Source organism: Sus scrofa, chromosome 10 (genome assembly GCF_054392235.1).
Source record: "Sus scrofa isolate SSC_HxYL_T2T_F1_AM1 chromosome 10, Sscrofa_HxYL_maternal_Yorkshire_Landrace_v2.0, whole genome shotgun sequence".
Lineage (NCBI taxonomy): Eukaryota > Metazoa > Chordata > Mammalia > Artiodactyla > Suidae > Sus > Sus scrofa.
This window is the reverse complement of record NC_139392.1, coordinates 92709030-92725607: the sequence shown is the minus strand read 5'-3', so window position 1 is coordinate 92725607 and position 16578 is coordinate 92709030. Positions and strand designations below refer to the sequence as shown.

Sequence of the window (16578 nt, the reverse complement as noted above, 5' to 3'; positions counted from 1 at the left end):
AGAGATGTGGAATCAAGAATTTTCTATCATTTTTGATTTGTGACTACCTTGGTTATTTAAAAACATAATAAGCATAAACTATCTTAAGTTGTGGTTAATTGTTTAATCCTTTTAAATTAATATAAGCATGCAATATTGGGTAACCAAATGATTTGCACTGAATCAGTAATGGGAAACCAAAGCATTAAAACAACTTGGAAGGAATGGCTCCCTGACAGCTACAGTATCTGAGAACCAACGGCACTCTTCTTTCTCAGACATCACTACGTATATAGACACAAACAGAGATACAGACACAGAGAGAGAAATGTAACTACCTGTGTGTAAGGAATTCCTAAATGATGCTCAAAGGGGTCCAATAAGTATTTTCAGTGACTTTTAAACACTCTGAATTTCTCAAAACAAAACAAGTTCTGGCAGATCATTCTTTCTTGAATTCTTTTTTTTTTTTTTTAAGGCCACACCCGTGGCACATGGAGGTTCCCAGGCAAGGAGTTGAATCAGAGCTGCAGCTGCCAGGCCCAGCCACAGCAATGTAGGATCTGAGCCGTACCTGTGCCCTACACCACAGCTCACAGCAATGCTGGATCCTTAACCCACTGAGCAAGGTCAGGGATTGAACCTGCATCCTCATGGATCCTAGTTGGGTTCATTAACCACTGAGCCACGAAGGGAACTCCCACCTTCCTTGAATTTTATACTCCCTTTATTTGTAGGGAAACTCAGCCCATGGGCTTCTGATTCTTTAACATTTAACTCATCAAAATATTTGTTTTGTAAATATAATATTCATTGCTCAAAACCTTTTGAGGTCTTATAACATGTTTGCTATCAAAAATTTGGGGACAGGTTTAACTCTAAGAAAATAAAATTGAGAAAACATAGTTCAAGATATTGGTTTGAAACACTTAAATCAAAGTTTAAGTAGTCAATTATTCTTGGCAAATTTTCCCCACTATTTACACTTCTAAATTAACTCTGTATTAGGAAAATATAGTTCATTTCTCATTTTGATAGATGATCTTCTTGGTTTATTCATTGTATGTAAGAACATGCATTTTTAAAGTCCTGGATAAAGACTTAATATGGAGAACTTAATATGGAGATAATGTATAACCAAAATTATAGTTTAAAGGTAGAGTGAAACCTGGGGAAAAGCAATAGGAATTATGTGTACAAAACTATGAGATACTGATATATAAATATATTAGTAAATCCAAGATAATTCTTAAGCAGTGGGTTTGCTTGAAACTTCTCATATCCAGATTTACGGAGCTAGATCTAGGGCCAAAATTTAGACATCCAAAAGTGTTTTCTTAGTCATTTTTAATTTAAATATAGCAATAATCTAGTATTTGATAAGCTGGAAGATATAATTGCTTAATATTAGGCAAAAACTAATGCCCTAAATTTGAAAAGAAATGAAGCATATAAAAAAGCAAATATAGATTTAACACATTTCAAGGTTAGCTAAATTCTGAAGAGATCAAATTAATTTAAAAGATGTTTCAGGCAAATGAGATATAATAAAGTTAGGAAATTCAGATAAGCTAAAATGAATCTAAACATTTATTGCTAGGTATTAATTACTTTAAAGGAGATTCGGCTTTGTTAAAATAGAAAGAACTATTACGAACAGCTGTTCTACAGTCTTACAAATATTTACCATGTACATAATATACACGCGTTTGTATTTTAATCTGACTGGCCTTCCTGTACCTTATCACATGTCCACATATAACAGAAATATCTATGGACATATGCTGTTTATGTCCACACCTACCTCAGTATACACAGACAACATGTGTATCTGGCATCTATCAACACATGCATAAATGCAGGTATAACCACTGTTAACGGCTACATAATATTCTACAGCATGAACTCATCAAAACTGTTTTACTAATTGTTTCCTAAAAAAATCACTTTTTAATCCACTATCCTATCAAAGGATTTTCAGAAATTTTGCTCTTTGCAACTTTCGAACAGACTTGCCAATGTCTGCTCTTTACATGAGCAGTGGTTTTTATTAAAGAGATTACCAGGAGTGGACTCGCTATTTCATACGGAATACAAGTATTAAATACTATTTAAGTACTTAGATGGAATGGCACATTTTGCTCCATGCTGTATGTACAGATTTCCTCCCAAGAGCAACATATAAAACGTTGTTTATCCATGTTCTCTTGTTCTTTTCAGATTAGATCGGACGCCAGATGAATGACATCTCACTGTGGTGTCGCTTTCTATGTTCCTAGCCCACGGAGGTTGAGAATGCTTCATATTCTTATTGTCTGTTTTATTTTTTGTGAAATGCCATTACATACCTTTGGCCCTCTTTGGTATCATGTGTGTTTTTTATTAACTTGAAGTACTTACATATTCTTTATGCTAGCATTTTCTCAGCTGTGCCCGTGGCGTATATGCCCTGAGAGCACATGGGGTGGTGCAGATTTTAAGTATCTGTGAAAATGCTAATAAGGGAGACATGGGATTAAGCCAATTTATCCCCGGGGCTTTGAAGTATTCAGCGAGGTCAGGGAAAGCTTTGTGGGGAAAATGACAATTTAGCTGCTATCCTGGAGTAGGTAAGGGTTCTAAGGCGAGGAGCAGAAGGAGGAGCACACGCAGATGCTGAAGGTCAGTCCAAGCAGGGGCAGAGAACGGCAGTGGGGCTGGAAGAAAAGGAGCTTCCGGGGTGAGGTTGGAGCAGGCTGCCGGGCCCACCGTGGGCTGACCGAGCAAAACCCTAGAGCCATTCTAAGTGTTTTGGTGTTACCCTAAGATCACGGGCACACCAATGAGCTGCTTAGAAAAGGTATTTAACATCAAATTTGTGCTCTAAAGAGGCACCTCTGACTGTCCAGCAGAAAACAGAGAGTGGCCCTGAGGACACCTAGAAGGCGTCTTCATACTAATCTAGGAAGAAATGTGCGGTGGCCGAACTGCTGTAAGGATGGAGAGCGAGAGGAACGATGCATGGGAACGGGGTGTGGCCCTTGCCACCAGTCTCTGCATGGATTAAATCCTGAGCCACTGCAGCTGCCAACCCACAGCACTCCCCCCACCCCTCCCATGCCCCCCACACCCCGAGCAGAGCTCAGGATGAAAATCAGGAGTGAAGCACCTGTGTGCTGGGAAAACTGGAAGAACAGGTCTTCAGACAGTCAGATTTTTAGAAGATTTGATGCGCCCAATTCTTACATCTCTTCATATCTAGAAAAACACTAAAACCCTCTGTGGGGATGTCTGCTCCTTGTGACCTTCAGGAGATCAGCAACAGACTTTTGCAAAATGTGTGTGTGCTGCCTGCACCTCCCTCACCTTTATCATATCCTGGGGGTCCTCCTTTCCTCTTTGGGGCGGCTTTGCGGAGGGGGGCTGTCGTTAAGGATAAAACAAAGAATGTCAGGGTCATTCCTGAATGCAGTCACCTCCCAGGGTGAGAGCCCTAGAGCCCTGCAGGCTGTGAAAACTCCTGGCCACAACAGCAGAGGTGCATATCAAAGGGATGATGTCTGGGAGCCCAGGACTCTTTTGTTCCTGCTCCCTGCCCTTTGCTGCAAAAACTCCTATATATCCCAGCTCCTCCCTCACCCCCTCTCAAGGCTACCTGAGATGCCCTCTCCAGGGCCTAAGTCCTAATTTTGCCCAAAATAAAACTCTCAACTTTCAGGTTGTGCATTTTTTTTAATCGACATGCATTACAGAAGAACTGTACTGTGAAATCGACAGGAAGTATCGCAGGTAAATTTGGCTCCGGGGTGAGATCCAAGTTCTAGGCTACAAGTGATTATTAAGCACTTGAGTGGAGAACTTTAACAGAAATCCTTTAATTAAATTACTACTTATTATTGTGAAACTGATGACTGACCAAAGCCACTCAGAGTTCAGGTATCCGGGCACTGGGTTAAGGACGTCATCATCTGAACCCACTCCAACCTCCATGCACCTTTCTGCCTGCAAAAGGGCACAGCCACACTCAGGGGGACGTTGTGAGATTAATGGGAAAAAAAATGCTTTAATAGACATCTGATACATTGCAACAGGCTAAATAAGTATTTATTATTGAAATTATTCCATTATTACCATTACTAATTGGGAAAAGGACTAGGATAAAAGTAAAAAATGTTACAATTCAATTAGAGGCAAGACTGCAGTTTCTGTTGATCCAAATCTTACTCCCTGGGCTGGAAATTCTCTCTCCTTTAATGTGAACATTCATGCACACGGAGGGTTTGGGGGGCTAATGTCTGGGAAATCTGTTTGCCTTTGACCTTCCCTGGGGCACTGGGGCAGCTCTGAGCATCTCGGCTATAGGCTTGCTTTCCCTCTGGCTCTCTCCAGGAACAGGGAAATGGTGAAGAAACACTGGATCGATGCCTTGAATTAGCGCTGTATCGCGATAACAATAATAATTCCAAGCAGATTTATTTCCAGGATGACTAAAAGGCAGGATCCCGTGCTAGCTGACCACTCTACCACAGATGACGTACACTAACGGTCACCGCAGGCATCTTCCTGCTACTCCATTAGTTTGGGAAAAAATTCCTTTTTTTTTCCTGCTTTATAGCCTCAGTTTAGTCATTCTACTAATTTTAAATTGTACAATTTCAGCACATGTATTGCACTTGGTTACGACAGGGTACTGATCACTACTTGGGCTTGCAAGGTAAAAGAGCTACCGAATACGTTGTGCTAATATATATGTTACGTCTTCAGTCATCTTTTTATTTTAGGATAAAAGGAAATCAGGGGAAATGTGTTTTCCGATAAATCTGAATACAGTTCTCCCTGGAGCCAGGACTGGAAGATTTTCCTAATCACTCTAATCTAAACGTCGAAGGAACACAAGCGCTTGTACCCCGTGCCGTCCAATTAAGTCAGTCCCTGCTAATGCGGTCCAAGTCAAGAATCTTTTAAAAAGGGAAAAGTTAGTTTCTGTTGAACATGCTTTCATGTCTTGTGTTAGAAATCTGTCAAAGTGTCTCTTGCCAGCTCTCCGAGGGTGGAGTAGCAATGAATTCAGCTCCAGGCAAGCTGCTTTTCAGCCCACCTGTCGGCAGAGAGACATCAGTGGAGGGTCATTCATTCCCGCCACTGGGTCTCCAGTGACTTGCGAAGGGACGCGGAATTCCTAAAATATAAATAGCATTTTCCTACAGCAGGAAATAGAAAATGTTCTCCGTGTCCAGCGAGGGGCAGAAGGTGAGTCGTAAGCAACAGAGAGCCAGCTACAGGGGATTCCAGAGTTAAAAGGGGAAATTGTGGCAGATTCCAAGGAACAGGCTTGAGTCAAGGATGACTGGGAGCAACTGATTCCCAGTGTTTCACACGTCTTTTACGCCACAAAACGATCTCAGTATGCAGAGAAATCATATGCAAATGCGCCTTGGATCAAACTTCAAAAATAATATATGCCAGTGAAAATAAGATGAATGGGGAGAAGTAGAAATAGCCAACATAGGCTCAAAGCTCTGGTTTGTTTTTCTTTTTTTGCTAATTAATTCAGCATGTAGCTCACATTCCGATGGCAGCGGAGAAGGCGGCCCACACTCAAGTTGTCAGTGAATTCCACGCCCAAACTGGAGGCCAGGCATCTCATCCGGGCCTTCTCTGCCTGCGGAGCTCCACGTGGGGAAGAAAGCTGATACCGCTTTGCAGGGGCAAAAGTTATTACTTCAAGTATTCATCCCACGGAACTCATACATCTTTGTTTGTATTTCCAGCACTAGTATATATTGAAGTACTCAGGAAAAATACGAAGAGCTATAAATGAAAGCAAGCCTCCAGGAAAGTTTCTTTTTTTTTCTCCCCCCTTCCCTTCTTTATTTTTTGCTATTAATTCACATGAGAACATGTCTCAGCACTGCTTGTCTTTAGTACATCTTAGAACCTCTCTCTCTGGGTTCATCTGGCAGAGCTTATTGAGGGAAGACGTGCAAGCAGCCTTTAGATGTGAATTTGTCATCAAAGACAGATCAACAGGATGCAAAAGCAAGCCCAGTTCACACCTGCTCGGCCCTGCGTCAAGGGAAGTTACGGTCTTGGTCTTGGATCCCGGGTGTCTATGGTCACTTCCCTCCACACACTTTCTTGCCCAGGTCACATGAAGCATTTTTTTTTTTTTTCCGTCTTTTTGCCTTTTCTAGGGCCGCTCCCAGGCTAGGGGCTGAATCGGAGCTGTAGCCACTGGCCTACACCACAGCCACAGCAACTCAGGATCCGAGCCACGTCTGCAACCTACATCACAGCTCACAGCAACGCCGGATTCTCAACCCACTGAGCAAGGCCAGGGATCGAACCCGCAACCTCATGGTTCCTAGTCGGATTCATTAACCACTGCGCCACAACGAGAACTCCGAAGCATTTTTTACGTCGCCACGTTTCCAGGATCGATGGAGACTAAAACTCAGGCTGCTTGAGGACCACAAAAAAGTAGCACACAACCCAAGCCAGGCTTATTAGAAAGCAGCCTGACTAGCTAGCAGACTGGTCAAGAGTTCCCTCTGCCAGCAGTCAGGACCCTGGGAGTCAGTTAGCATGGTATAAACCTAGCTACTTCCAGTCCTTCCCCATCTAACTCTTTAGTTAACTGCAGAAACAAGTGTGCAACCTTATAAATATTCACAAAGCTAAATTCATCACTCATGGGGTTCACATTTTATCTGCTTTTTCTGTTACTAATTATCAATTTGCCTATTTCTCATATAATGTTATAATTACCTATCGTAAATATTTAATTCTTCTCATTTTTGCTCAACTGAGCAATATAAAATTGATCCACATCTAAGTGCATTGATTTTTCTTCTGTCATGTCCACTCAGTTGTTAAACTCATCCGAGGACTCACTCCAGGATTCTGTTTTAATAGAGAACACGTATTTGCCATCGGATAACATATTCTGAGGCCAGCCTGCTCTACTGTACTGTTCTAATCTCCAGTTACAGTTTCGAGCCCCGCAGTCTAGAGTCCTCTGTGAAACCACTGCCGCATGTTCTGTGCAGATGTGACACAGGTCAGACCACAACATGACTTTCGTGTTCGCTCCGGAAGGACACTTGGCAGAGGAGTCTCACTGTCCCCTCGAAAGCCCCTCCTGTTGGAAGGTGACACACTTGCCGTCATCACTGCCTTCCTCTGGGTCTAAATGAGACCCCAGTGTGTGACCAGCAGCCCGTTCCCATGGTAAGGCTTTCGCAAAGGGGCTTAGTCCCTTGTGTTACAGCAGCCCGGATGCGCGAAAGCAAGGATTACCCCACAGGTACTGAAAACTAGGATTACTAGCATCTTCCCCAGGAGACCGTGTCTTTGATGTCAGCAAATACATCCTGGCCGTCCGAGCGCCGCCACTGCACAGCCTCTTCCACAGCCCTGGGTGGTGTCCACTGACTACCGGCCGGACAGAAGTCTCCCTGCTCTGAGCATCTTAAAAACACGGTCAGTCAGTGCCCTCGCGTCCGCTCGTCCTTATTCAGCACACGTTATGTATTTATTAGTCTGTACCATAGAAGGTGCTAGGGCGGCTACCAATAAAGCTGGAAGGGGGCCTTGCACACACCACTCATCCTCAGGACAGCCAGGGTCCTTATCCGCCAAATGAGGAGGCAAACTGTGTGATCTTTATAGCTGACCCTGCTCTGGTGACTCGGAGACACAGCAGTTCACCTTCTCAAAGAAAGACCCCAGCTGTACAGAAGCAGAGTCTGAGCAGTCCCTTCTGTTCCTACCGGGTCTACTTAGAAAACAGAATAGACTTTCTAGTCATAGGACCCGTGCTCTAATTTGGGCCATTCGTGTTCCCCCCCAGGAATGTGGAATTTACTCGGAAAAACAGTAGGTTCTGATTTCTCGGCAGCACAATCCTGGCGACAGTGAAGACCCACGAGGTGGCTGGGGGCCTCTACCCTAAGGATTGGCTTTTTCAATTCCCCCAATCCCACCAAAAAGCCTTCCCCGTACTATTGCTCGGTCTGCTTTTTTGCTTGTATTAGCTGTGGAGACTTCTGGATGCAACGCCAACAACAGCAGACATTGCTTCCGTGATCGTCTTTCCTCTGATGACCGTTTCTATCTGTGAATCTGGCTGGGTCACGGTGGCCTCTACCGCCTGTGCACACACCGAATGAAGGAAATCCTAGGTGTGCAGGAGGTACCACAGCCTCCTGAGAGCAGCCTCATCCCGCCCACCCCAACTTTCCAAAGAATGCTTGGCAATATGGGAGGCTATTGAATTTTCCATCAAATATGGGATGAAGATTTTAGTAATTTTATATAAACTTCAAAGGACAGAATGTCCTGAAAGGCTGAAGTTTTGGTGATCTTCCAGGGCAGTGGTCTCCTGATTATATAATAAACTGGACACATTCCTGAAATCAACTGCATTTTTACACAATGCTTTTTGGAGTGATAGCTCTTCTAACCCCAGTAACTTATAATGATCATTTTCTTCCACCCTAATGTCTTTGGTTGTATATTTTTTTCCTAGCAGAGTTCATCTTAGAAATCATTTTTTTTTTAATTTTGCTCTATTTTTTAGTGTAACTATACCTCCGGAAACAAGAATGCATGTTTCCACGTTTCTAAAAAGGACACTTCGGGAAACTCTCAGGCATTATTGGTAAGTAGACGTAATTTTAACTAGTCAGCTAGAGAACAAGCATAAAGACTTAGAGAAAACAAGTTGTGTTAACACCTTGTTTGGAAAACTTCAAATTCTAACACGCATATGACGGAGGAAGGGTCAAATAAAACACGTAAGCAGTAACAGTCAAACAAACAAACAGAAATCTTTAGCCCAAAGGGACAAGTGCCACCAATAGAAGCTGTTTTTTCTAGGCCTCATTACCTCATGTGTCTTATAAAGAATCCATGTCTCATTCAAATCTAATTCTACCTCTTCTCTGTAAGAGACACTGACACTTGAAGAAGCTCCACGAAAATCTGGCTGAACAAAAGACGTGCTTCTTGAAGATTTGTTACATACAAAACACAGTGCTAGTTCTTATGGAAAATAAAAATGAACAAACAAAAAAAAACCTGAATGTGACAGTTTTTATGTTCCAAGATTTCACAAATCTTCCGAGGAGCAAGAGAAGAAGTGAATAATTTTCACAAAGCAATGCTGGCAATCAGGAGACGCTGAAGTTCTTTCAAAGAGAGTATTGGGAGGATGGAAGGGACTCGGACGTACAGGTCAACCTGGAGGCAGCGTTTTTTCCCAGTGGGCGGAATAAACCTAATTAAATGCGTGGAGACAGCAGGAGTCTGAGGGAGCTCTAGGGCGATGCAGACAGGGTGGACTGTCTCATGCGGCAGGAGGGCAGGAGCGTGCATCACAAAAGACATCTGGGGACTGGATCCCTGACTAGAGGCTGACCTAGCCTCCCTGACCCGCACGGCAAGCCTCTGAAACAGCACGGGTCGGAGGTCAGTGAGCTGCAGCCGAACCTGGGCAGTGGTTCCTCGCCTGGAACAGTTCCGGCTTGCTATGCTAAGTCTCTCCAATGCTAAAAGAACAGAAAGGAACTCAGAGAGATCTGCTGTGACTACCAGGGGACACTTCCATACCCTCGCTAGGCCCACACTGCAATGTCCTTTGTAGGAGGTGTTTCCAGCGGATCCTTCTCCTTCTCCCTCGCAGTCAACAAATTTTATTCGACTGTACAAATAAAGAAATGTCATAAAGTCCTTACAATCTACCACCAAGGCCATTAAGAGTTTTCTTCTCCGACCCTGGAGAAAATCCTTCTCAGCCGCAGGGGTTCTGTCCGGGTTGCACAGTGAGTGGGAATCACTGCCGAGGCGTTTACTAACAACCAAAATTCGTGGAGAACTTCAGTCTGCTTTAGATTTGCTGCATTACACTGGGAAACGCCTCTGCGCCTCTCTCTTCCGGCTCCTTCGCCACTAAAACGGCGTTCAGAACAGCCCTCACCTGTCTGCCTTCCAGGGATGCTGTGAAGACAAACTCACATCCTTCGTCAAGCCCGCAGCTAACAGAAGTCTCAGTAGTTACTGTATTAATAACCGTGACGGCAGCGAGGAGACGTGATCCTGCTGTGGGGATTACAATTTATTGGCCTGGGGACTCGGCTCGCAGCCCGCGATGACCGACGACAGACCTCTACGAGGAGCTGAAGTGTTCACCGGGCACCTTCTTTGGAGACGCCTGTGCCTTTGGCTTCTCCGCTGAGGTTAGAAACATGTGTCCGCATGTGGGAAGGTGGGGAGACAGTTTCTTCTCTCTCTCGGTTTCACACTTTATAACAAACGATGGTAGGTCCTGCTTGCATCCACACACACTACAGTTTTAAGGACTGAATAGACGGGTCACTTTATTTTTTTATTCTTTGTCTTTGAAATGTTGACAGAAAAGGGAATGGGCGGCACACAGGACTGACCCGCCCCGTCCGCAAAGAGGTGGCCACCTACCTGGCAGGATGTGCCGAGGGCTAGAGCACAGCAGCTTTCCTGGCCGTGCCCCCTGGTGTGAGATGTTCAGGATTCAGTCTTCAGGGACGGAGGCACCGCGGCCTGTGAGAGGCTGACGCGGAGCTGGACCAGCGGCTGGGAGGCCGGGATGAGCCGGGCGGCTCCACCCACGTGGGTCTGGGTGAGCCCGGCCAGCCAACCCTCTGACAAAGGACCCGGCCCCCCAGCAGCTTCGCCCATCTCAAGTTCACTTCCTGCCCACGTGGCTCTTCAGGCAGGTGTCTCCGGGGCAGCCTCCCTGGTGCTGTCCCAGGATCCCGGACCCCTCGACCCTCCACTGCGTGCTGCTGCTCTCCTATGACCCCCAAGTCCTTCGATCAGCCTTCAAGTAGGGAGAGAGTGAGGACGCTGAGAAAGACGGGGTACCTGCAAGGAGGGTGGGGAAGTATTTCTTGACCTGCTCCCAAAAGGTAGAAGGAATCGCATCCGTCTCCTGCCCGGCCCTAGGACATACTGATGGTGGGAAACAGCACAGGTCTTGCTGCCAGACAGGCCCCACACTCACCTGGCTGGTCTCCGAGCCACATGACCTTGGACCAATTGTTTAACGTGCTACACAACAGCCATCCGCTCCCGAGCAAGCTCCTCTCCCTCGGCCTTCTGTCTCTCCCACTTCCATTTTTTAAAACTGGCCCAGCCTGCCTCTGCCTCTCGGGCTTCCTCGCAGGGTGGTGCTAAGGTCACAGCCACCACTGCGTCTGCGACCAAATCCCAAGGACCCTGGCTCCCATCGTTGTTACGCAGCCTGGAAATCTCTGGGACGGGGGTAACCAAAGTGGGTTGTAGACATCCGAGTTTCTCCCACTTTGTCAGCTGGGTAGACATGAGGTCAAGGAGCGTCGAACTTTCAGGCATCGAATATGAGGGTGTTTACGGTACATCCTGACCCGACACCCGTGTGAAAGACAGAACAAGGATAAAACTGGGGGCTGCAAAATTCAACTGTCGTTGCAACATTCCTCAGCTACATAATTGCCTTTCTGAATGTTTTGAAGAAAATGTATCCGTGCGAGGCAATGAGCCTTTTTAGAACCATAAACTGCATGAGATTTTAGTGTCTTCTGGGATTTGAGCCTTGTGTGCTCCTCAGCTAGTCTATCCAGACTAACTGAACCTGCCCAATTGAGCTACAAATCTATGAGGATGAGTTCTTCAGGGATTTTGCAAACATCCTGCTTGGAGATAAATCAAAAAGATTACAAAGTAGTGCTTCTCACTGTGCTTGGCTGCAAGAGACCAAGAAATGACAAACAAGACTAGAGGCAACGTGCACATTCTAGAACGGGGTAAAGAGCTGATGCAAGTTCAGGATCTGTTGTGCACAGATGTTGCTGTCGGCTCCTGTTTAAAGAAAGTTTTCTCACCTTACATCTGAAGGCTGATCTTATGTCTCCGGAAATAGGACAGAAATTGAGATATTTTCCCTATCAACTGGCCTTCTTGCTCTACTACGAAAATATCCAAAGTGTTCTGGACAAATAGTAATTAAAGCTGCAATTCTTTTGGAAAGGAAGACAAGTCACAGAACCCTGAAGTTAATGGAATTTCTCAGCACACCTGAATCATCAGTATTCTGAGATCTACCCACAGTTCAAATTCATGGAATGAAGCTTTCTGAATTTCAAAATGCTTATGGCCCTACCAGAAAAAAAAAAAAAAAAAAAAAAAAAAAGATGTGGTTAAAAACCAGGTGTTAGAGGCCAGCTGAGATAGAAGTTTGGTTGCTTCTCGGTATTTTAAACACTATGAATAATGGAAATTCTGTTTTCTGAAAATGCTTTCAGAAAAAGAATTAGTGGTCTCATCTGATCTTTAATCACTATATCCTTCCCATTTTCAGTCACTATTTACAGATACAAGAAATGGACACCATAAATGTATAAGTATAATTTGTCAAGCCAAAATATGAAACTAATCAATCCTACTGTTAGGTGAAATTTCATTTATACACCTGAACAAACAACTCTGTTTCTTTAGCTTCAGTATTCTGGATTGTAGACTCTCTTATATTTTAACATGCAGTACTAGAAGTAAAAGAGATTAGATTTTTCTGCAAAATATTAATGTTGGTGGCACATTTGAATATTTCATTTCTTAACAACAGAATATCTTATTTGCAAAATTAAGTGTCAGCTTAAACAGGCAAGATAAGCACTGGGTTGATAAAGACAGAACCCATCCTCTTCCCAAACACGTTACCTGTAAGAAATTAAAAAGGATTTTTAAACAAGCTTTTCAGATAATTATTTTTTCACAGCTTTTTTTTAAAAAACGCTGATCACAAACCTGGCTTGAAGGCGATGTCTTTGAGACTTAAAATGTTCCAATGAAAAATCATTCCCTGACACAGTCAAATTAAATTTCATAAAGTTCATCCACTAGCTTCTTGGCCTTTACTTCCAAATTCATTTTATCATATGAACCATCAATTGAAAAGCAACAAGAAAAGTTATGCTGAGCAACTGTCCTGCTAATATAAAAAATCTGGGAATGAAATTGACTGTGGTTGATGATTCCATTTCCGTGCTAATGACGAGGAAGCTGCCTTACAAAGGAGATTTCCGTTGCTGCCATGTACCAACACTCAGGAGGACAGGTGTAAAACATGTTCTCTACACGCAGATAAGCAGGCAGAATAAGACATTTAGATTCGAAAGGCTGACTCTCAGAGGACTAAAAGCGCAATACTCTAAAAAACCATCTTTTCTCACAAATGCATAGAATGCCTTAAAATTGCCCCTATTATTTATGGCTTTGGCTCATATCATCTTAGGGCCTGTAAGATCTTTAGTTGAAAAAATATAATAGCTTGTATTTGCAGGGTGAATTGCACATACTGAAGCAGTTTCATACCTATTATCTCTTACGATCCCCACACCCTAGCTTCACAGAGGACGGAGGTGGAGGAGGGTTCCGTGGGGATGAACTGTCCCTAAAAAGCAGGCGACCAAACCCCAGGACTCTATTCCAGGCCACTCTCTCTTTATAGGATGACAGTGCTATCTTTCCTCACTGTTTCATTGCTTATATTCATGTGTCTTATCTGGAAAAGCAAGGAAAGCTCATTTTGATGGAGGGAAAAGGGAAATGAGGTGAAGCATTGATCTACGCCAAGAAAGACAGGCCAGTATGAACGGGAAGCTCAGGAAAAGAGAGGAGATAACAAAAAAAAAAAAAAAAAAAAAAAGATGAGAAAGGAAAACTTTCAGATATCCTGAACAGAAACCACTCCACTCAAAACAACTGAAAATGCTAGAATAGAGCCATCAACTTAGAAGTTTATCTTTCACAAAACTCAGAGTAAATTTAAAAAGTGATTTTCACAAAACAAAGAGAATATTCTTTATTCATCAAGAATGCAAACACAGACGAAAAGTCAAATACAAGATGAAATTAGATATAAGATGATATGGTGGGCAATGAGGCGTAAACAAGTGTTTAAATCTAAATGTCATCAACTTACTACTGATGATGATAATAAAATCTAAATTTTCAGGTAAAACAACATAGCGCTAAAACATAGGGCGATACTGTTAGTCAGGACTGTGGTGAAAAAAGTCAGACTCTAAGGACTTTCTACCAGTTGGAGGAAGTGTATGATGTGGACTCTGAACTTTGTACCCACAGTAAACTTTTAAGAATAAACAGTAAAAGAGTATAAATGGAATGCATAACCTCCAAGATGGAACAGACAAAATAAAATGAGAAGGGAAATAGGCAAAAGAGCAATATAAGAAAAGCAACAAAAGAGAGAATGAGACAGATGCAAAGGACAAATGATATGACAGCAATGAAACTGAATATATTTATAATCACAACATCTATCAAAGGACTCAGCTCTCAAAAGACAAGAACTGTCAGAACAGATAAACCGACAAATGGATCTCAAGGCAAATACTAAGCTAAAGTAAGTTTGTATAACTATACTGCTACCATGTAAAATGGACTTGAGGCCAAAACTGTAATTAGGAAAGTTAAAGAGGATCATCAAATAATGAATAAAAACCCTGAATTTACCAAACACCAAAATCTGACAATCCTACACTTGCATGCAATAAATACTGTACCTTCAAATTGCATAAAGCAAATAGCGACAGAAATACAAGAAAGAACTGAAAATGTACCACCATAGTTAAAAACTCAATACGGATCTTTTGTTAATTGATAATTCAAGCAAACAGATAATAAAATTGGTTAGTAAGTGAATATTTATACAAAACAAACCTGATCTAACCTATTTATATTACAACCAAATGTTCAAGAATACGTATTCTCGTAAGAATATATGCATCCTTACATAATATCTATGTCTTCCAGTCTCAGCTATGTACAGAAAGCAATCTCCTATTATGATACTTTAAACTCACCAAAAAAACCCACAAAGGTTAAAATCTGACAATACTGATTTTTTGAGATTATCAATCATGTTTTGCTGATGGACAAAAGAAAAATTTTACATTAAACTTAAAAAAACATTATTTAGAGCGATTTTAGATTTACAGAAAATTGAAGAGTTGGTACAGAGTTCCCATTTCTCCCTTCCCCCTCTGAGTTTTTCTATTATTAATATCTTGCATTAGTATAATGCACTCATTACAATTGATGAGCCAATATTGATCCCTTATTATTAACTGAAGCCCACAGCTGGCACTGGAGTTCACTCTTTGTGTTTTATCAGAGTTCCGAGGGTTTTGAAAAACACATAATGTCATGGATCCACCATCAGAGTATCACAGAGAAGAGCATCACTGACCCAAAAAGGCCCTGTGTTCCTCCATGGCTCCCTCCCTCCCTCAAGACCCGTGAAAATCACTGATGTGTTACTGCCTCTATAGTTTTCACTCTTCCAGAACTCCGTGTAGTTGAAACTATACAACACGTAGACTTTTCACACTTTCTTTCTCTTAATAATATTAATATTAGTATCACTTAGGTTTCCCCTGCATCATTTCACAAGAGAGAGTTCATGTCAATTCACCTACTGAAGGACATCTTGGTGCTACTGATTTTTGACAACTTAAGTAAAGATCCTACACATGTGTTTTCATACAGACAAATTTTTCATGTAAACTTAACAATTTACATGCTTTCATACAGACCTAAATTTTCCACCTATGTCGGTAAACCATAAAGCACACAGAAACAGCCAAACTGCCTTCCAAAAAAGCTGTACCATTTTTTGCACTGCCCCCAGTAATGAATGAGAGTTCTTTCTGCTCCACAGTCTCACCAGCATTTGGCAGTGTCTTGTCTTTTGGACTGTGACGATTTTAATGGGTAGTGCTATCTCACTGTCTCATTTTGAAATTTCCTGAAGATATGTGATATTAAGCGTTTTTTCAGATGCTTATCTGTAAATATCTTCTCCCATTTTTAACTGAGATGCTCTTTTTTTTTTATTGTTGTTTCAAGATTCCTCTATTTTGAATAGTCCTTTATCAGACATGTGTTTTAAAAATATTTTCCGGCTTGTCTTTTTATATTCACTCAACTGTATCTGCTGCAGAGCAGAACTTTCAAATTTTTATTTTATTTTATTTTATTTATTTATTTATTTTTGTCTTTTTGCTATTTCTTTGGGCCGCTCCCGCGGCATATGGAGGTTCCCAGGCTAGGGGTCTAATTGGAGCTGTAGCCTCTGGCCTATACCACAGCCACAGGAACGCGGGATCCAAGCCGCGTCTGCAACCTACACCCCAGCAACGCCGGATCCTTAATCCACTGAGCAGGGCCAGGGATCGAACCCGCAACCTCATGGTTCCTAGTGGGATTCGTTAGCCACTGAGCCATGATGGGAACTCCAGAACTTTCAAATTTTAATGAAAGCTACCATCAACTTTTTCTTCAATGGATCATGTTTTTGTTATCTCTGAAGTCACTGCCAGATCCAAAGTCACCTAGGTCTTCTTCAATGTTGTCTTCTAGAAGTTGTTTAATTTTATTTTACATTTAGATCTATGATCCACTTTAAGGTAATTTTTATGAAACGTGTAAGTTCTGTATCTTGATTTAACTGTTTGATTGTATATGTCCAGTTTTTCCAGTAGCACATGTTGAAAAGATCATGTTTTTTTTAGAGCCAAA

General features: G+C 42.4%; 1 protein-coding gene across 6 annotated transcripts in view; it reads right to left on the bottom strand.

Annotated features, from left to right (window-relative positions):
• LOC146399612 (uncharacterized) overlaps window positions 1-16578 on the bottom strand; it is a 125634-nt gene that overhangs the window by 104984 nt on the left and 4072 nt on the right. The window contains exon 2 of one of the 6 annotated variants that reach the window (XR_014818157.1): window positions 3875-3960. The exons of the other annotated variants lie outside the window; for them this stretch is intronic. The gene's annotated coding sequence lies outside the window, so the exon portion shown is untranslated. The remainder of the gene's footprint in view (window positions 1-3874; window positions 3961-16578) is intronic. 6 annotated transcript variants of the gene reach the window in all.